The following is a 22,285-nucleotide window of genomic DNA, read 5'->3' on the forward strand; positions in this document are numbered from 1 at the left end:
CATGGGGACATGAAAGAGTATTGAAAGCAGTGTAGTTTAGGGGCCATATGCATTTTCTGCGGCTGCAATAATGAAGTGCCACAAGCTAGGCATCTTAAACAACAGCAGTGGGTTGCTTCACAGTTCTGGAGGCTGAAAACCCAGTGTCCCGGTGTCGGTGGGGTTGTTCCTTTTGAGGAAGTGTCTGTTCCAGGCCTCTCTCCTTGGCTTGTGGATGGCTGCCTTCTCTCTGTGCTTCTTCATGTCATCTTCCCTCTACAAATATCTGTCCCTGTGTCCAAATTTCTCCTTTTATAAACACACCATTCATATTGGATGAGGGGTCTACACTGCTCTGGGATGACCTCATCTTAACCCACTGCATCTGCAATGACCCTATTTCCAAGTGAGATCACATATGAATCTTGGGAGGGGACACAAGTTAAACCCATAACAGAGCTAAATATGGCTCTGCTGTCACACAGTCCTGAATTCCAACCATGTGGGACCTTACTTAGAAGAACCCTTCAACATTACGAGACCTCAGTCTCCTCATCTGCAAAATGTGAATAGGAAGAGGCCATCCCTGAGAGGAATATTTTAAGGCAAGCTAAAATAATGTCTACAATACATTAAACATGTGAATTGGGAAAATTTAAGTCCTCAAGGGACAGCAGTTGCTATTTTGATTATTCTGCCCATGCAGCCACGTGGGGAACTGTCCACCTGATCCAGAGATCAGACTGTCTTTGTCCATGTAACTGGGAAAGGAGAGACCAAACCTAGTCCCCAGCCATGTGGGTGTGTAACCCAGTCTCTCACAGCTCGAGGCTTGAGGAAATGCTATGTTAAAATAGAACAAAGATTTCCAATGCAATTAAAATTCCTTTGGTAAAGAAGTAAAAGATTTGTGGCAGCAAAGAGTATGAAGCAGAAGTAATAATTAAGATAATATCAATGCATGTTATTTTATGTTTTTCACATAAAGTTTTTTTAAAAGTATATTCTTCCTTGAATCTCAGTTTCTTTTGTCTTTGGAGGAAGCAGGCAGCTCAGAAATGAAGTTCTGGCAATTTGGAAGCATTCTCTGGGATTCCTCCTATTCCCCCCACTTCACAGTCATTTTCAAATAGTGTGAGAGAAAAGATTCCTGCTTAAATATGTCTCCAGTCTCCCAAACCTAAAGGTCTCCTGTCTGCAACAGAAAAGCACCACAATAGCCATGTTCCTATCCAATTAGGAGCTTGAGCTGATAAAATATTTCCTGCCAAGAATAGCAATTCAAGAGAAACAGAGAGAGAGAGAGAGAGAGAGGGAGATTTTCTTCTTCAAAAGTATGGAAAAAAGGCTTTTAATCAGAGAAGCAGATCTTTCTTTTTATTACTGAGGATAATATGATATGAAATTCTCCTCAAAACTGCACATAATGAAGGTAAAATGAATCATGGGAAAATTCCCTTCTGTTACTGTAAAATTCTGATGAGCATGGGAGAGTTTAGAAGTGTTTTAGTTAGTTAGTCTGAATTAGTATCTACTTTTTCTCAAAAGAAGATGGTCTCTTTTTGTTTAAAGAAATATCCTCAGGCACTTGAGGTAGACTAAATAATGACCCCCAAATATGTCCACGTCCTCATCACTGGAACCCGTGAACATTACCTTATGTGGTGTGGTGATTAATTGTATTTGTCCACTTGGCTATGCTATGGTACCCAGTTTTTTTAAAACTTTTTTTTAGAGGTAAGGTCTCACTATGTTGCCCAAGCTGGTCTTGAACTCCTGGGTTCAAGTGATCCACCAGCCTCGGCCTCCCAAAGTGTTGAGATTACAGGTATGAGCCAGGGCACCCAGCTGGTACCAAGTTTTTTGATCAAACACCAATCTACCTATTACAGTGAGGGTAATTTTTAGATGTGATTCACATTTAAATAAGTAGACTTTGAGTAATGTGAGTTATCCCCCATAATATGGGTGGGTCATATCCAATCAATCATGGCTTAAGAGAAGATAATAAGCTTCCCCGAAAAAGAGAATTCTACCTCCAGACTTCCTTCAGACTCAGAACTGCAACATCAACCCTTTCCTGAGTCTCCAGCCTGCTAGCCTGCCCTGCAGAGTTTAGATCTGTCAGCCTCCATAATCATGTGAGCCAACTCTTTAAAATAAAAGTCTGTCTATATTTATCTATCTAATCTATCTATCTGCCTATCTATCATCTATCATCTATCTATTATCTACCATTGTCTATCATCTATCATTGCTATTATCTACCTATCTATCTAATTGATTCTGTTTCTCTGGAGATGTGATAACATTCAGGGTCTTGAGTTGGGGAGATTATCCTGGATGATCTGGGTGGGCCCAGTGTAATCACAAGGTTCCTTATAAAGGAACTGCAGAGGAAGTCAGAATCAGAGAATGTGTTGTGATGATAGGAGCCAAGGCTGGAGATGTGATCTGCATATGGAAAAAAGGAGGCCATGGCCAAAGGAATCCTGGGAGCTTCTAGAAGCTACAACAGGCAAGGAGACAAATTCTCCACTCAGAGCCTCAAGAAGAAGCCAGTCTTGCCCGCACCTTGACTTCGGGCCTTCTGAACCCCAGGCCTATAAAATAATACATCTGTGTTGTTTCAAGCCACCAAATTTGTGGTAATTTCTTACAGCAGCAATAGGACACTAATACAATGACTAAGAGCTACCAAAGAAAACTTGCTGGGTATGTGAAATAAAAAGTACTTTTAGAGCCCTGTATTTTTATTTATTATTATTTATTTGTTTTGAGATGGAGTCTCACTCTATCACCCAGGCTGGAGTGCAGTGGTGCGAGCTCAGCTCACTGCAACCTCTGCCTCCCAGGTTCAAGCGACTCTTCTGCCTCAGCCGCCTGAGTAACTGGGGTCACAGGTGCATACCACAACGCCCAGCTAATTTTTGCATTTTTGGTAAAGCTGGGGTTTCACCATGTTGGCCAGGTTGGTCTTGAACTCCTGACCTCAATTGATCTGCCTGCCTCAGCCTCCCAAAGTGCTGGGATAGAGCCCTGTATTTTAAATATTGACAATTATTACCACTAAGGGTTATTATCCTTTGTAAGTAGCTCTTATATACACCATGGAATACTATGCAGCCATAAAAAAGGATGGGTTCACGTCCTTTGTACGGACATGGATGAAGCTGGAAACCATCATTCTCAGCAAACTATTGCAAGGACAAAAAAACAAACACTGCATATTCTCACTCATAGGTGGGAACTGAACAATGAGAACACTTGGACACAGGAAGAGGAACATCACACACCAGGGCCTGTTGTGGGGTGGGGGGATGGGGGAGGCATAGCATTAGGAGATATAACTAATGCTAAATGATGAGTTAATGAGTGCAGCACACCAACATGGCACATGTATACATATGTAACAAACCTGCACGTTGTGCACATCTACCCTCAAACTTAAAATACAATAATAATAAAATTAAAAAAATTAAAAATTAAAAATAAATAAATAAATACAAAGGTAGATACCTCACAACAAAGAGCACTTATAAGAATTCAGAGAAGAGGAAATGGCAATATCAAATAAATGCCATAAATATTTTGGACTAGTTGATAATAATGAGATACTATTTTTTGCCTACCTGCTTAGTAAATGTCTTGAGTGATAATACTCACGGAAGATAAGACTGTGGCAAGGCAGCACTTTCCAACGCAGCTGGTGGAAATGTAAATGAAAAGCATCGTTTTGGAAATTATTTACATAACATATATCATGAGCCTTGAAAATTTATATCCTTTCACCCATGTGTTCACATTTAGAAATCTAGACCAAGGAAATAATCAGAGATGTGGGCAAAGATGAATGTGTGAGTGTTGCAGCACTAAATACGATGTAATGAAAACAACTGATCAATGTCCATCAACGATGTAATGAAAACAACAGATGAATGTCCATCAACATAACAATAGTTAGGGATATTGTAGTAAATATGATGCAACCATTAAATAGGGTGTTTTAAAAAAGTCTCTGTCATGGAGTGATGTCAGTGAAAATAGTGAATTAAGGGAGTCTAAAAGTCTACCACTGAGGCCAGGCACGGTGGCTCATGACTGTAATACTAGCACTTTGAGAGGCCAAAGCGGGTGGATCATGAGGTCAGGAGTTCAAGACCAGCCTGGCCAAGATGGTGAAACCCCGTCTCTACTAAAAATACAAAAAATAGCTGGACGTGGTGGCAGGCACCTGTAATCCCAGCCACTTGGGAGGCTGAGGCAGAGAATTGCTTGAACCTGGGAGGTGGAGGTTGCAGTGAGTCGAGATCATGCGACTGCACTCCAGCCTGGGCAACAGAGTGAGGCTCTATCTCAAAAAAAAAAAAGAAAAGAAAAAAAAGTCCACTGCTGTATCAGTGAAACAAACTGGCAAAAATGGTCACAATCAATGTCTGACAATCAAACTAAGAAAAACTAACCACTCCTCAAAGTAGTAGCCTTAAAAATAATACCCCATATTCTCATTTCCAGCATAAGAGGAGCAGGATAAGCCTGGAGAATGGTAATTACTAGCTGAGTACCCACTGGCGGTTCTCTGGAAGACCAGCTCAAAGGCTTGTCTTTACCTCACCTAACTGTGCCCACCAGGTACTACAGCAGCTACATGGGGCGTTTGTCAGAAACACATATGGGTAAATGTTTCAGCTGCTAATACCTGAGGCAATGGATAACAGTTGGTGCAAGCAATAGACTAGCCAAAAAGCTTTGGAGGGAAGACTGAGGACTGAAATGCTTTGAAGAATAAAGGCTTTGAAAAGCTTCAACCTATTCCTGGGAATCTAGAAGGCCATGTGCATTCCCAAGGCTGTGCATCTGCTCAGGAGAGAACTAAGAAAGCCCTAAGATCTCACCTCTGGCTGATGCTGAAATTCTGTGCAAATAGAAGTGAAGGCTAAAGCACCTTTGTAAACTGCCTGGCTGATTGTTGAAGGCATATCCCATAATACACACCGTACATCTTCAAAGACTGGAAGACATTTTGGTTCTAGGCATTAATGAAATCTCTGTCCATTTATTAGCTGACTATTAAGCTGGTGAAACAGAGATGTCAGTGGTCACACATTACAAAGAATACAGACTTTACAAAATCAGTTCAGAAAAGTCACCAAACAAACAACTACAGCAAGCAGCAACAGAAAACCACATTATAATATGCAAAATGTCAGGTTATTGACTAAAAACTACAAAGCTGGCAGAGAATCAAGAAAGTATTACCCATACAGAAAAATAAAAGTAATCAATAGAAATTATCCCTGATGAAGTCCAAACGTTGGACTTACTCCAGTCAAAAGGCAGACACTGACAGAATGCATTTAAAAAAAAATAAAAAAATCATCCAACTATAAACTGTCTATAAGACACTTAGGCTAGAGTCAAAGACACAAACAGGTTGAAAGTAAAATAATGGAAAAAGATATATCATGCAAAGAGAAATCAAAGAGAGCTGGAGTGGCTATTTTAATATCAGACATAATAGTCCTTCAGATAAAAAAAAGTTACAAGAGACAAAGACAGACATTACAAAACAATAAAAGGGTTAATCCAACAAGAAGATATAACAATTGTAAGTGCATATGCATCTAAAATCAATCTCCAAAATACGTGAAGAAAAAACTGACAGAACTGATGGAAGAAATAGACAGTCCAACTGTAACACAGTTGAAGGCATTGATAATTCCCGTAATAATAGATATAAAAAGTAGACAGAAGATTATCAATTACATAGAAGACTGGAACAACACTTTAAGCCAATTGGACTTAGTAGACATCTACAGAACATTCTACCCAACAGCAGAATATACATTTTTGTCAGATGCACATGAAACATTCTCCAGTATACGTTATACCACAAAACCAGTCTTAATAAATTTTGAAAGAGTTAAAGCATACAAAATATCTTGTGACTACAGTGGAATTTAGTTGAAAATCAATAATAGAGGGTAAACTGGAAAATTCACCAATATGTGGAAATTAAACACGTTTCTAAATAACCAGTAGGTCAAAATAGGAGCCACAAGGGAAATTAGAAAAAATCTTGAGATTAACAAAAATGAAAAGACAACACAATCAAATTTATAAGATGCTACAAAAGCAGTGCTGGAGGGAAATTTATAGCAGTAAATTGCTTTAAGAAATTATAATGCATTGCGCATTTGAAAATTGCCAATAGACTAGATTTTAAATGTTTTTATCATCAAATGATAATTATGTGAGTTGATAGATTTTTTAGCTAGGTTTATTTAATCATCTCTCAATGTAAACATATGTAAAAAATCACACTGTGGCCAGGTGCAGTGGCTCATGCTTGTAATCCCAGTATTTTGGGAGGCCAAGGCTGGTGGATTATCTGAGGTCAAGAGTTTGAGACCAGCCTGGCCAACATGGTGAAACCCCATCTCTACTAAAAATACAAAAAAATTAGCCGGGTGTGGTGGCGTGTGCCGTCTGTAATCCCAGCTACTCAGGAGGCTGAGGCAGAAGGATTGCTTCAACCTGGGAGGCAGAGGTCACAGTGAGCTGAGACTGCACCAATGCCCTCTAGTCTGGGTGGCAGAGTGAGACTCCGTCTCAAAAAAAACAAAAAAAATTGTACCTCATAAATATACTCAATTCCTCAATTGTTTTCGTCAATAAAAATTTTTTAAATAATTTTCAAATGCCTTCATTAAATAAAAAGACATTAAGTAAATATCTTAACCTTCAACCTTAAGAAAGTAGAAAAATAAAAGTAACTAAACACGAGCAAGCAGAAAGAAGGAAATCATTAAGATTAGGGTAGATATAAATAAAATTGAGTGTAAAAAATAGAGAAAATAAAAACAAAAATTTGTTCTTTAAAAAGATTACTAAATTTTTAAAACAAAGTCCACGAAGTAGCTATTTTATTATTCCTGTTTTACAGATGAACAAGCTGAAGCGCAGGGAGCTGATTCACTTATTAATTCTGCAGTTATTGAAGCACCTCCTTCATGCTTGGCCCTGAGCGAGGCTCTGGAGAGACAGCTGAGGACAAGACACACAGTCAGAGCGCTTACGTTCTGGGAGGTAGACACACAACCAGCGTGGTGACTCTAAAGCAAGGCCTTCCTGATCTGCGGGTTCAGGAAAGGTTTTTTTAGAGCAAGTGAGGTGTAAGTGAATTCCTGAGGGAATGAATGACGCCCTTCACCGGAGGGAGTACTGCCACGTTGAATTTCAGCCAGTAGAGGCCCATCCAGGGCTGGCAGGCAGAGGTGGCACTGGGACCTGGGGGTTGGCCAGCTCCATCACACATGCACAATGTAGCAGGCCTTCCTCCCTGGGCCTCTGCTGTCCATAGGAAAGTGTCTTTCTTCCTCCTTCCCCTCACTATTCTGGGAAGGAGTTCAGGAAGGGAGAGCTCTGCCTGTTTCAGGGTCTTGAGTCCTTTGAACAGGTCTAGTTACCAGAACTGAGAGGCCCATTTCTGCCAAAGCAACAGAAACAAGCCCCAGGGATGGGCGTGGAGTTCTGGTAACCTCATTGTAGGAGCAGGTGCCGGAGGAGAAGAGAAATGACATTGTTTCTTACTCAAGATTACAGCCTTCAGGCACAGGGCCTCCTCACTCAAGGGCTGAGTGGCTGGAGACCCAGCAACCAGAGCTGTCTCCCCACATGGTCCTTATAATGCAGTGGAGGAGGGCTGGGGCTGGCCTAACAGCTGCTGGCAGATAGATCTGTGTTCTGATCCAGGTCGCATTAGATCCCATCTCTGTGACCCTAGATACTTCACTTAAGTCACTCTGAGTTTCTGTTTCATCTTTCAAATGGAAGCAATCAGAGTATATACTTCATCGAGGTGTTTGGGAGTCAAATGAGATACATTTAAAATGCTGAACATGGTGGACAATAAATGTTTGATGCTGAAAACAGAAAGATCAATACAATAGACAATTCTTTAGCTAGGCTGACAAAGAAAAAAATAAAGAAACTCAAATTGCTAAAATCAGGAATGGAAGTGGAGATATTGCTATTGCCCTTGCAGATACTAAAAAAAAAAGAGATTATAAGAAAATGCTAGGAACAATTGTATGCCAATAAATTAGATAACCTAGCTGAAATGAACAAATTCCAGGAAACACACATTACCAAAACTGACTCAACAAGAAATAGAAAATCTGAATAGATCTACAACAGATAAAGCAGTTGAGTGATTAATTTTAAAAAACTTTCAACAAAGAAAAGCCCAGTACCAGATGTTTCCAGCAGAATCAACATCAGTCTTCAACTTCTTTCAAAAATTGAAGAGGAAAGAACACAGCCTAACTCATTCCATGAAAGCAGTTTTATTTATCCTGATACCAAATCTAGACAAAGTCATCACAAGAAAAGAAAATACAGATCTTTATGCATATATCATCAACAAAAATCCTCCATAAAATATTATCAAAATTATATTTTAAAATCCTCAACAAAATATTAGCAAGCCAAATCCGGCGGCACATTAGGATTATTCACCATGACCAAGTTGAATTTATCCCAGGAATGCAAAGGTTCAACATAAGAAAGTCAATCAATGCAATACAACACATTATTAAGGAATTAAAAAAAACCCACATGAACATCCTAATTGATGCAGAAAAAGCATTTGACAAAATCCAACACTCTTTCCTGATTAAAAACAAAAACTGAACAAACTGGGAATTGAAGAGAGCCTTTTCAACTTCATGAAGGGCACCTATGAAAAACCCACAGCTAACAGTAGATCAATGGGAACAGATGGAAAACTTTCTTCCTAAGGTCAGGAATAGGACAAGAATGTCTGCTCTCAATGTGATTATTCAAATTGCACTGAAAGTTCTAGCCAGGGCACATAGGCAAGTAAAACAAATAAAAAGCATCTAAACTTGAAAGGAATAAGTATAACTATCTCTACTTACAGATGACATAATCTTATATATACATAATCCCAAAGACAGAACAACAAAATTACGAGAGCTAGTAATTGAGTTTGGCAATGTTGCAGGATACAAGATCAATACACAAAAATATGTTATAATCCAACACATGAGCAATGAACAATCTGAAAATAAAATTAAGAATACAATTCCATCTACAATAATGTAAAAAAGAGAATAAAATACTTGGGAGTAAATTTAACCATGGAAGTATAAGTTTTGTATGCTGAAAGCTACAAAATGCTGTTGGAAAAAATTAAAAGTTGGCCTAAATGAATGTAAAGACATTCATAGACTGAAAAACTTAATACTGTCAAATAGCAATACTCCCCAAATTAATTTACAGATTTAATGCAATCCTTATAACATTTCCAAACACTGTTTTTGCAAAAGTGGACAAGCTGATTTTAAAATTGACAAGGCAATGCAAGGAGCACAGTATACTTGAAACAATCTTGCAAAGGAGAACAAAGATGGAGGACTCACACTTCATGATTGATTTCAAAATTTACTACAAAGCTACAGTAAGAAAAATAGTGTGGTACTGAAATAAGGGTAGACATATATGTCAATGGAAGAGATCAAAAGCCCAGAAATAAACCATACATCCATAGTTAGTTGATTTTTCTACAAGAGTGCCAAGACCATTCATGGAGAAATGACAGTCTTTTCAACAAATGCTGTTGGGAAAACTGGATATCCTCATATATCCTCATGCAAAAGAGTGAATTTGGGCTCTTACTTTGTACCATATATACAAATTAACTCAAAAATGGATAAGATCTGAATTTAAGAGCTCAATATCACTTCTCGACCTTTTGGCTAAGATCAAGTGAAGAGCTAAACATATAAAACTCTTAGACAGAAAAATAGGTGTAAATCTTTGTGAACTTGGATTAGGCAAAGATTTCTTAAATATGACACCAAAAGCACAAACAACCAAAGAAAAAAAAATAATTTGGACTTCATCAAAATTAAAACTTCTATGCATCAAAAGACACAATCAAAAAAGTGAAAGAACATTTCACAGAATGGAAGAAAATATTTGCAAATTGTTTACTACATTGATAAGAATGTAGTATTTGGAATATATGATAAACTCATAATTTTTGTTAAAGGACAAAAAATTTCAATTGGAAAATGAGCATAGTACTTGAATAGACATTTCTCTAAAGCTTTATAAGTGGCCAACAAACACATGAAAATGTGCTTAGCATCATTAGTAATTGGGGAAATGCAAATCAAAACTACAGTGAGATACCAATTCATAACTAGGATGGCTATACTCACATAAATGGAAAATAACAAGTGTTGCAAAGAATGTGGAAAAATTGGAGCTCTCATACATTGCTCACGGGAATGTAAAATGGTGCACCTGTCTTGAAAAAAGTTTGGCAGTTTCTCAAAAAGTTGAACATAGTTACCATATGACCCAGCAGTTCCACTTCTGTGTATGTACCCAAGAGAATAAAAAACATGTGTCCACACAAAAATTTGTATACAGATGCTCATAGCAGCCTTATTCATAATAACCAGAAAAATGGAAATGATCCAAATATTCATCAACTGATGAATGCCTAAATAAAATGTGGTATATCCATACAATGAAATAGCATTTCACAATATAATGAAATTGAAGTTCTATTACATCCTACAACATAGATGAATCTCAAAAACATTATGCTAAATGAAAGAAGCCAGTCACAAAAGCGCACATACTGTATGATTTCATTTATATGAAATGCCCAGAAAAGACACATTCTTAGAAACAGAAAGTAGATAGTGGTTGCCAGGAGCTGGGACAGGAAAAAATGGGAAGGGACTATTTAATGGATATGGGGTTTCTTTCTCAGGTGACGAAAACGTTCTGAAGTTTAAGTAGTCGTGATGGTTGCAAAACATACTAAAACCAACTGAATTACCACTTTAAAATGGTTCAACTGTTGAACTTCATGCTCTGTGAGTTTTATCTCATTAAACATTTTTTAAAATAGTGTATAAAAGTATGAAAAGTGTTACTTTACTAGTAGGTAAATTTAAAAGAAAACTCTCTTTTCTGTGTAGACACAGGAAATACCTTATTTAAAAAAATTAGGATGCAAAATTATAGATGTATCAGTTCCCAATTACATAAAAGACGTGAATGAGAGTGTGCGTAACCAAGAAAAAAAGATCAAAAGGAACATGTGAAAATGTTAATGGTGATTGTCTCCTGGTGTTAATTTATGTTATCTTCCTTATAGCTTACCTACATATCTGTATTTTAAAATGATCTAAGTGAACATTATTTTAAAATTTTAATTTGTTTTATGTTTTAAAAAATATTTTAACTTTTATTTTTAGCTTCATGGTTACATGTGCGTGTTTGTTATATAAGTAAACTCAGGGGTTTGGTATACAGATTATTTCATCACCTGGATACTAAGCATAGGACTAAGTGAACATTATTAATTTCTATTTTTGAGTTACACAGGAAACATGAATATTCTCACTATAAAAAAAGAAATCAAACAGTACAGACAAAGAAAGAAAATTCCCTTTCATGTTTTACCTGCCAGCTGATCAGTTACATATCAGTTTCGCCAGTGTGGTTCATGTCTTAGCAGACCATTTGTTATTGATTTACTGAGGTCCACGCACACTTAGAAAAATGTAGGTTTTCTTTTCGCACTTTTTAAAAGCACAAATAATACATGAACCACAATATGCCTATTACTCTGCAAATTATTTTTCTTCCTCTTAATTATGCATTGTGGAGAGTTCTCAGTGTCCTCACAGAGATCTAGCCCCCACTTTTTAGCTGCTGCATGGAACTCCACAGCATGGACACGCTGCACGTATCCCGTTGGATAAAATGTCCATCATTTCTAAATTTTTGCTCTACAGACAAACTTCATTAGTTGTGCCTCTTTGGGTACCTGGGCAAGGATCTTCTGAGGAGAGTTATCTAGAAACAGCAGTGCTAGGTCACAGGCTACATGCTATTCAAAACTGTAATAATTCTACCACCCTTCCCTCCAGAAAAAATGTCCCAAACTGTTTTGTTATCACTTTTATTATCAATACTAATTTTTCACCACATATCCCTTTATAATTAGAAAATAATTAAGCCTTTCCAATGTACTCTTTGTTTTCTTTTTTAGCTTGGGCACCAATAGCCAAGATAGGCACCACTGGGCCAAGATTCAATGGGAACAGAGTTCCTCATGTCCCTCCTTCATCATCCTTATCTGCAAGTAAGGAGAATAATTATAGTGGCCCTTGGAATAACAATAATGTCTGGTATTCATGTTGGTATTTGTGGTTTGCAAGATGCTTCTGATGCAAAAACCAACCAGTGAGTCTTGCAGCCCTTGAGCAAAGTGGTAACCAGGTGACCAGGCTGAGGTCCAAATGTAGGACCTGACTTGATCACTTATTACCCAACTGGGTGGTCTTGGGCTCATTGCTCAGCTTCTCTGTGCCTCAATGTTCTCATCTGTGTTAAAGCAGGGATAACAGCAGTGCCTCTCTCCTGGCTGTGGTGTGGACAAACTGAGATGAGATGCCTGACACTTAATATCCCTCAGTCAAAACCAAATTGTGTTGTGATGATACCAACAATACGTGAACAATCAGCTGGTTTTACTCTAGAAAGTTAACTCTGTTTCCTTCCTTGTCTTCCTGCTGCAATGGAAGAAGAGGCTACACTAGACTCTCACCTTGAGTCAGATCATGCCCAATTTGGGCTCAAGGAGACAGCAATACCCACCTTCACACATATTGTAAAAAATTTAATTGCTGATGTTCCTGGATTTTAGTTTGAAGAGCTACCTAGTTCTGTTGTGAAAGAAGCAGGTGAGAGAAGTGTCTTTAGGGTAACGGGGAGGAAGTGCAGAGGCTCCCATCCCAGCCTCAGCAAAGAGTGAGGGCCATGCATCCCAGGCTTGGGAGGGAAGGGACAGAGAACCAGCTCCAGGGACCATGAGGGCTGGAATGATGGACTCCCCTACAGAAATCCTCCAGTGCTTGAGATTCAAGGGGCTTTGTAATGTCTTGGCACTTTGTACAGCCAAAATACTGGGGTAGAGGGAAGAGGGATAGGAAAGGGAAGATAGAGGTATATCTGCCTCCCCAAGGGGGCAATTGCAGGAAAGGCATGGTTAGGTCACATATTTTGTTTTGCTTTTGTTTCATTACTGCTTTGTTTTTTAAAGGCTCCTTCATTTATCACTATTCTTTTTCAGCCATGAATTGTCTACTAATTCAGTTACGAATTTAAGACTACTGTCACCAAGTTATTATACATTTCCAAAACATTATCAATTCTCTGTGAAGATGCCCCAGTAGAATGTAGTCCAGTGCATTCCAGAGCATGATACACAGGCCATCAACAGCAGTGAGATGGTTATTGGAGGCCCACAGACATTTCTTAGTGGTTGTTTATTTTAATATGCATATGTATATAGACATACATATTATTTAAACCAGTTTTTCACTTATGATAGTGATGTGAAAGTTTCTTTGTAAAAATTTTATAAAGTTGAATGAAGCAATTTAAAGTAAAATTATTAGGTGAAAAAGTAGCTCTAACATGTGACAAAAATTGAGCAATGATTAAGGTTTGGGAAATCCTGTTGCAGAGAAGAGCAATACACTGTGTGTGTTGGTAGGTAAATGTTATAACTTGTTTTTAATCCTCTCTGGGGCCATGTAGAAATAGAGTCAAAAATCAAAGTAATTCTCACTTAAAATCCCCTTCACTTTGCAGCCATAGCTTTATAGATTTGTTTTCTCTTTGCCGTGTGGCAGCAAAGTCCTTTACTACATCCCACACCATCCAACCACCTGCCTCCCCGAAATGAATTTATTTTTTTTAATTTTTTTACTTTATTTTATTTTTTATTATACTTTAAGTTCTAGGGTAAATGTGCACAGCGTGCATGTTTGTTAAATATGTATACATGTGCCATGTTGGTGTGCTGCACCCATTAGCTCATCATTAACATCAGGTATATCTCCTAATGCTATCTCTCCCCCCTCCCCGCACCCCACGACAGGCCCCTGTGTATGATGTTCCCCTTCCTGTGTCCAAGTGTTCTCATTGTTCAATTCCCACTTATGAGTGAGAACATGCGGTGTTTGGTTTTTTGTCCGTGCGATAGTTTGCTGAGAATGATGGTTTCCAGCTTCATCCATGTCCCTACAAAGGACATGAACTCATCCTTTTTTATGGCTGCATAGTATTCCATGATGTATATGTGCCACATTTTCTTAATCCAGTCTATCATTGGTGGACATTTGGGTTGGTTCCAAGTCTTTGCTATTGTGAATAGTGCCGCAATAAACATACGTGTGCATTTGTCTTTATAGCAGCATGATTTATAATCCTTTGAGTATATACCCAGTAATGGGATGGCTGGGTCAAATGGTATTTCTATTCCTAGATCCTTAAGGAATCGCCACACTGTCTTCCACAATGGTTGAACTAGTTTACAGTCCCACCAACAGTGTAAGTGTTCCTATTTCTCCACATCCTCTCCAGCATCTGTTGTTTCCTGACTTTTTAATGATGGCCATTCTAACTGGTGTGAGATGGTATCTCATTGTGGTTTTGATTTGCATTTCTCTGATGGCAAGTGATGATGAGCATTTTTTCATGTGTCTGTTGGCTGCATAAATGTCTTCTTTTGAGAAGTGTCTGTTCATATCCTTTGCCCACTTTTTGATGGGGTTGTTTGATTTTTTCTTGTAAATTTGTTTGAGTTCATTGTAGATTCTGGATATTAACCCTTTGTCAGATGAGTAGATTGCAAAAATTTTCTCCCATTCTGTAGGTTGCCTGTTAACTCTGATCGTAGTTTCCTTTGCTGCGCAGAAGCTCTTTAGTTTAATTAGATCCCATTTGTCAACTTTGGCTCTCGTTGCCATTGCTTTTGGTGTTTTAGACATGAAGTCCTTGCCCGTGCCTATGTCCTGAATGGTATTGCCCAGGTTTTATTCTAGAGTTTTTATGGTTTTAGGTCAAACATGTAAGTCTTTAATCCATTTTGAATTAATTTTTGTGTAAGGGGTAAGGAAGGGATCCAGTTTCAGCTTTCTACATATGGCTGACTAGTTTTCCCAGCACCATTTATTAAATAGGGAATCCCTTCCCCATTTCTTATTTTAGTCAGGTTTGTCAAAGATCACATGGTTATAGACATGTGATGTTATTCCTTAGGCCTCTGTTCTGTTCCATTGGTCTGTATCTCTGTTTTGGTACCAGTACCATGCTGTTTTGGTTACTATAGCCTTGTAGTATAGTTTGAAGTCAGGTAGCGTGATGCCTCCAGCTTTGTTCTTTTGGCTTAGGATTGTCTTGACAATGTGGGCTATTTTTTGGTTCCATATGAACTTTAAAGTAGTTTTGTCCAATTCTGTGAAGAAAGTCATTGGTAGCTTGATGGAGATGGCATTGAATCTATAAATTACCTTGGGCAGTATGGCCATTTTCATGATATTGATTCTTCCTATCCATGAGCATGGAATGTTCTTCCATTTGTTTGTGTCCTCTTTTATTTCGTTGAGCAGTGGTTTGCAGTTTTCCTTGAATAGGTCCTTCTCATCCCTTGTAAGTTGGATTCCTAGGTATTTTATACTCTTTGAAGCCATTGTGAATGGGAGTTCACTCATGATTTGGCTCTCTGTCTGCTATTGGTGTATAAGAATGCTTGTGATTTTTGGTGGAGCCAAGACGGCCGAATAGGAACAGCTCCGGTCTACAGCTCCCAGCCTGAGCGACACAGAAGATGGGTGATTTCCGCATTTCTGTTTGAGGTACCGGTTTCATCTCAACAGGGAGTGCCAAACAGTGGGTGCAGGACAGTCAGTGAAGCACACTGTGCATGAGCCGAAGCAGGGCGAGGCATTGCCTCACTCGGGAAGTGCAAGGGGTCAGGGAGTTCCCTTTCCTAGTCAAAGAAAGGGATAACAGACAGCACCTGGAATATCGGGCCAATCCCACCCTAATACTGCGCTTTTCCAACGGGCCTGGAAAATGGCACACTAGGAGATTGTGACCCGCACCTGGCTCAGAGGGTCCTATGCCCACGGAGTCTCGCTGATTGCTAGCACAGCAGTCTGAGATCAAGCTGCAAGGTGGCAGCGAGGCTGGGGGAGGGGCGCCCGCCATTGCCCAGGCTTGCTTAGGTAAACAAAGCAGCCATGAAGCTCAAACCGGGTGGAGCCCACCACAGCTCAAGGAGGCCTGTCTGCCTCTGTAGGCTCCACCTCTAGGGGCAGGGCACAGACAAACAAAAAGTCAGCAGGAACCTCCACAGACTTAAATGTCCCTGTCTGACTGACAGCTTTGAAGAGAGTAGTGGTTCTCCCACCATGCAGCTGGAGATCTGAGAACGGACAGACTGCCTCCTAAAGTGGGTCCCTCACCCCTGAGCAGCCTAACTGGGAGGCACCCCCCCAGTAGGGACAGACTGACACCTCACTCGGCTGGGTACTCCTCTGAGACAAAACTTCCAGAGGAACTATCAAACAGCTGAATTTGTGGTCTCACGAAAATCTGCTGTTCTGCAGCCACCGCTGCTGACACCCAGTCAAACAGGGTCTGGAGTGGACCTCTAGTAAACTCCAACAGACCTGCAGCTAAGGGTCCTATCTGGTAGAAGGAAAACTAACAAACAGAAAGGACATCCACACCAAAAACCCAACTGTACATCACCATCATCAAAGACCAAAAATAGATAAAACCACAAAGATGGGGAAAAAACAGAGCAGAAAAACTGGAAACTCTAAAAAGCAGAGAACCTCTCCTCCTCCAAAGGAACACAGTTCCTCACCAGCAACGGAACAAAGCTGGATGGAGGATGGCTTTGACGAATTGAGAGAAGAAGGCTTCAGACGATCAAACTACTCTGAGCTACGGGAGGAAATTAAAAACAATAGCAAAGAAGTTAAAAACTTTGAAAAAAAATTAGAAGAATGGATAACTAGAATAACCAATGGAGAGAAGGGCTTAAAGGAGCTGATGGAGCTGAAAGCCAAGTTTCGAGAACTACGCGAAGATTGCAGAAGCCTCGGTAGCAGATGCGATCAACTGGAAGAAAGGGTATCACTGATGGAAGATGAAATGAATGAAATGAAGCCAGAAGGGAAGTTTAGAGAAAAAAGAATAAAAACAAATGAACAAAGCCTCCAAGAAATTTGGGACTATGTGAAAAGACCAAACCTACGTCTGATTGGTGTACCTGAAAATGACGGGGAGAATGGAATCAAGTTGGAAAACACTCTGCAAGATATTATCCAGGAGAACCTCCCCAATTTAGCAAGGCAGGCCAACATTCAGATTCAGGAAATACAGAGAATGCCACAAAGATACTCCTCGAGAAGAGCAACTCCAAGACACGTAATTGTCAGATTCACCAAAGTTGAAATGAAGGAAAAAATGTTAAGGGCAGCCAGAGAGAAAGGTCGGGTTACCCACAAAGGGAAGCCCATCAGACTAACAGCTGATCTCTCCACAGAAACTCTACAAGCCAGAAGAGAGTGGGGGCCGATATTCAACATTCTTAAAGAAAAGAATTTTCAACCCAGAATTTCATATCCAGCCAAACTAAGCTTCATAAGTGAAGGAGAAATAAAATACTTTACAGACAAGCAAACGCTGAGTGATTTTGTCACCACCAGGCCTGCCCTAAAAGCGCTCCTGAAGGAAGCACTAAACATGGAAAGGAACAACCGGTATCAGCCACTGCAAAAACATGCCAAATTGTAAAGACCATCAAGGCTAGGAAGAAACAGCATCAACTAACGAGCAAAATAACCAACTAACATCATAATGACAGGATCAGATTCACACATAACAATATTAAAGTTAAATGTAAATGGGCTAAATGCTCCAATTAAAAGACACAGACTGGCATACTGGATAAGGAGTCAGGAACCATCAGTGTGCTGTATTCAGGAAACCCATCTCACATGCAGAGACACACATAGACTCAGAATAAAGGGATGGAGGAAGATCTACCAAGCAAATGGAAAACAAGAAAAGGCAGGGGTTGCAATCCTAGTCTCTGATAAAATAGACTTTAAACCAACAAAGATCAAAAAAGACAAAGAAGGCCATTACATAATGGTAAAGGGATCAATTCAACAAGAAGAGCTAACTATCCTAAATATATATGCACCCAACACAGGAGCACCCAGATTCATAAAGCAAGTCCTCAGTGACCTACAAAGGGACTTAAACTCCCACACAATAATAATGGGAGATTTTAACACCCCACTGTCAACATTAGACAGATCAATGAGACAGAAACTTAACAAGGATATCCAGGAATTGAACTCAGCTCTACACAAAGTGGACCTAAAAGACATCTACAAAACTCTCCACCCCAAATCAACAGAATATACATTTTTTTCAGCACCACACCACACCTATTCCAAAACTGACCACATAGTTGGAAGTAAATCTCTCCTCAGCAAATGTAAAAGAACAGAAATTATAACAAACTGTCTCTCAGACCACAGTGTAATCAAACTAGAACTCAGGATTAAGAAACTCACTCAAAACCGCTCAACTACATGGAAACTGAACAACCTGCTCCTGAATGACTGTTGGGTACATAATGAAATGAAGGCAGAAATAAAGATGTTCTTTGAAACCAACAAGAACAAAGACACAACATACCAGAATCTCTGGGACATGTTCAAAGCAGTGTGTAGAGGGAAATTTATAGCACTAAATGCCCACAAGAGAAAGCAGGAAAGATCCAAAATTGACACCCTAACATCACAATTAAAAGAACTAGAAAAGCAAGAGCAAACACATTCAAAAGCTAGCAGAAGGCTAGAAATAACAAAAATAAGAGCAGAACTGAAGGAAATAGAGACACAAAAAACCCTTCAAACAATTAATGAATCCAGGAGGTGGTTTTTTGAAAAGATCAACAAAATTGATGGACCGCTAGCAAGACTAATAAAGAAGAGAGAAGAATCAAATAGATGCAATAAAAAATGAAAAAGGGGATATCACTACTGATCCCACAGAAATACAATCTACCATCAGAGAATACTACAAACACCTCTATGCAAATAAACTAGAAAATCTAGAAGAAATGGATAAATTCCTTAACAAATACACCCTCCCAAGACTAAATCAGGAAGAAGTTGAATCTCTGAATAGACAAATAACAGGTTCTGAAATTGTGGCAATAATCAATAGCTTACCAACCAAAAAGAGTCCAGGACCTGATGGATTCACAGCCGAATTCTACCAGAGGTACAAGGAGGAACTGGCACCATTCCTTCTGAAACTATTCCAATCAATAGAAAAAGAGGGAATCCTCCCTAACACATTTTATGAAGCCAGCATCGTCCTGATACCAAAGCCTGGCAGAGACATAACCAAAAAAGAGAATTTCAGACCAATATCCTTGATGAACATTGATGCAAAAATCCTCAATAAAATACTGGCAAACTGAATCCAGCAGCACATCAAAAAGCTTATCCACCATAATCAAGTGGGCTTCATCCCTGGGATGCAAGGCTGGTTCAACATACGCAAATCAATAAATGTAATCCAGCATATAAACAGAACCAAAGACAAAAACCACATAATTATCTCAATAGATGCAGAAAAGGCCTTTGACAAAATTCAACAACCCTTCATGCTAAAAACTCTCAATAAATTAGGTATTGATGGGACGTATCTCAAAATAATAAGAGCTATCTATGACAAACCCACAGCCAATATCATACTGAATGGGCAAAAACTGGAAGCATTCCCTCTGAAAACTGGCGCAAGACAGGGATGCCCTCTCTCACCGCTCCTATTCAACATAGTGCTGGAAGTTCTGGCCAGAGCAATCAGGCAGGAGAAGGAAATAAAGGGTATTCAATTAGGAAAAGAGGAAGTCAAATTGTCCCTGTTTGCAGATGACATGATTGTATATCTAGAAAACCCCATTGTCTCAGCCCAAAATCTCCTTAAGCTGATTCGCAACTTCAGCAAAGTCTCAGGATACAAAATCAATGTACAAAAATCACAAGCATTCTTGTACACCAATAACAGACAAACAGAGAGCCAAATCATGGGTGAACTCCCATCCACAATTGCTTCAAAGAGAATAAAATACCTAGGAATCCAACTTACAAGGGATGTGAAGGACCTCTTCAAGTAGAACTACAAACCACTGCTCAATGAAATAAAAGAGGATACAAACAAATGGAAGAACATTCCATGCTCATGGGTTGGAAGAATCAATATCGTGAAAATGGCCATACTGCCCAAGGTAATTTATAGATTCAATGCCATCCCCATCAAGCTACCAATGACTTTCTTCACAGAATTGGAAAAAACTACTTTAAAGTTCATATGGAACCAAAAAAGAGCCCGCATCGCCAAGTCAATCCTAAGCCAAAAGAACAAAGCTGGAGGCATCACACTACCTGACTTCAAACTATACTACAAGGCTACAGTAACTAAAACAGCATGGTACTGGTACCACAACAGAGACATAGATCAATGGAACAGAACAGAGCCCTCAGAAATGATGCCACATATCTACAACTATCTGATCTTTGACAAACCTGACAAAAACAAGAAATGGGGAAAGGATTCCCTATTTAATAAATGGTGCTGGAAAAACTGGCTAGCCATATGTAGAAAGCTGCAACTGGATCCCTTCCTTACACCTTATACAAAAATTAATTCAAGATGGATTAAAGACTTATATGTTAGACCTAAAACCATTAAAATCCTACAAGAAAACCTAGGCAATACCATTCAGGACATAGGCGTGGGCAAGGACTTCATGTCAATACACCAAAGGCAATGGCAACAAAAGTCAAAATTGACAAATGGGATCTCATTAAACTAAAGAGCTTCTGCACAGCAAAAGAAACTACCATCAGAGTGAACAGACAACCTACAGAATGGGAGAAAATTTTTGCAACCTACTCATCTGACAAAGGGCTAATATCCAGAATCTACAATGAACTCAAACAAATTTACAAGAAAAAAACAAACAACCCCATCAAAAAGTGGGCAAAGGACATGAACAGACACTTCTCGAAAGAAGACATTTATGCAGCCAAAAAACACATGAAGAAATGCTCATCATCACTGGCCATCAGAGAAATGCAAATCAAAAGCACAGTGAGATACCATCTCACACCAGTTAGAATGGCCATCATTAAAAGATCAGGAAACAACAGATGCTGGAGAGGATGTGGAGAAATAGGAACACTTTTACACTGTTGGTGGGACAGTAAACTAGTTCAACCATTGTGGAAGTCAGTGTTGCGATTCCTCAGGGATCTAGAACTAGAAATACCATTTGACCCAGCCATCCCATTACTGAGTATATACCCAAAGGACTATAAATCATGCTGCTATAAAGACACATGCACACGTATGTTTATTGTGGCACTATTCACAATAGCAAAGAGCTGGAACCAACCCAAAAGTCCATCAATGATAGACTGGATTAAGAAAATGTGGCACATATACACCATGGAATACTATGCAGCCATAAAAAATGGTGAGTTCATGTCCTTTGTAGGGACATGGATGAAACTGGAAAACATCATTCTCAGTAAACTATTGCAAGGACAAAAAACCAAACACCACATGTTCTCACTCATAGGTGGGAATTGAACAATGAGAACACATGGACACAGGAAGGGGAACATCACACTCCGGGGACTGTCATGGGGTTGGGGGAGGGGGGAGGGACAGCATTAGGAGATATACCTAATGCTAAATGACAAGTTAATGGGTGCAGGAAATCAACATGGCACATGGATACATATGTAACAAACCTGCACATTGTGCACATGTACCCTAAAACCTAAAGTATAATAACAAAAAAAAGAATGCTTGTGATTTTTGCACATTGATTTTTGTATCCTGAGACTTTACTGATGTTGCTTATCAGCTTAAGGAGATTTGGGGCTGAGACGATGGGGTTTTCTAAATATACAATCATATCATTTGCAAATAGGTACAATTTGACTTCCTCTTTTCCTAATTGAATACCCTTTATTTCCTTCTCCTGCCAGATTGCCTCCGCCAGAAATTCCAACCTATGTTGAATAGGAGTGCTGAGAGAGGGCATCCCTGTCTTGTGCCTCTTTTCAAAGGGAATGCTTCCAGTTTTTGCCCATTCAGTATGATATTGGCTGTGGGTTTGTCATCAATAGCTCTTATTATTTTGAGATACGTCCCATCAATACCTATTTATTGAGAGTTTTTAGCATGAAGGGCTGTTGAATTTTGTCAAAGGCCTTTTCTGCATCTATTGAGATAATCATGTGGTTTTTGTCTTTGATTCTGTTTATATGCTGGATTATGTTTATTGGTTTGC

The sequence above is a fragment of the Symphalangus syndactylus genome, chromosome 11 (assembly GCF_028878055.3).
Source record: "Symphalangus syndactylus isolate Jambi chromosome 11, NHGRI_mSymSyn1-v2.1_pri, whole genome shotgun sequence".
NCBI classification, from domain to species: domain Eukaryota; kingdom Metazoa; phylum Chordata; class Mammalia; order Primates; family Hylobatidae; genus Symphalangus; species Symphalangus syndactylus.